Genomic DNA, 915 nt, shown 5'->3' with positions numbered 1-915 from the left:
TTTTTTTTTTTGTCAAACAACTTGATTTGAATTCAAGTAATATCAAGTACAAAGGAGGGATACAAAGATCCAAAGTCTGAAACAAAGGTAAACAAATGCATTCCCCAATGCCAAACAAAGATAGATAAATTACATCGACCATTAATCCAAGAGAGTTTTGAGTCACTAACTAAGAAGCAATGACACATGAGAGATCATGGTATGTCGATAACTCTTTCACGAGGATTTTCATGGAAGGTGAGATGGTCCCTGTCAAACAAAGACTAGGAGACGTTGAAAGTGTAGTCGTGGCTAAGCGTCTCACCGGCGTGAGCAGAGCTACTTGAGGTAGTACAAGGGCCATAACAAGAGACTTCATGAGCTTGGGAGCAAAAGAACTCACCAATGAAGCTATTAGGAGGATGCGCCTAAAATAAGTGAAGGGCCGTAACATAACAGGTGGAGTCTCTCTCGCATAAGAGCCTTGGCTATAGAGATTAAGGCTTCCACACAAAGTTTGTAGCCGGCGTAACACAGACAAGTAATAACTCAAATTAACTGGCGTTTGGTGAATGGTGGTTGCTAATGGTATTAGCATTGGAGGATGGCTGAAGTCGCTAGCTAGAATTGACAAAGGGTGATTATTGGCTAAGGACCAAAGACATAATCAATCTGGTGGCAATATAAATTCAGAACTAAGTCGCCTAAACACTTGTGAGCCAAGGGAGCAAGGATTATTACCATGTAAAGAGCAAATACCAGGGTTCTATCTAACTGATTAAACAAGCATAGCAGTCCAATCGGTGTATTCCGCAGAAGGAGTCTTCGGCCTAAGCGGGTATACTCACGATCTGGACCTTGATACGAGCTATGACTTGTTAAAGAGAAAGAACAGGTTGACCTGATTTTTTGGACAATGGGCTTAGGATAATGAAC

General features: G+C 41.4%; 1 protein-coding gene across 1 annotated transcript in view; it reads right to left on the bottom strand.

Moving 5' to 3' along the window:
- Window positions 1–915, bottom strand: part of LOC104724720 (aluminum-activated malate transporter 13) — a 5,745-nt gene that overhangs the window by 1,855 nt on the left and 2,975 nt on the right. The window lies entirely within an intron of this gene.

The sequence above is a fragment of the Camelina sativa genome, chromosome 11 (assembly GCF_000633955.1).
Source record: "Camelina sativa cultivar DH55 chromosome 11, Cs, whole genome shotgun sequence".
In the NCBI taxonomy this organism is placed as follows: Eukaryota; Viridiplantae; Streptophyta; class Magnoliopsida; order Brassicales; family Brassicaceae; genus Camelina; species Camelina sativa.
This window is presented reverse-complemented; position numbering and strand designations above follow the sequence as displayed.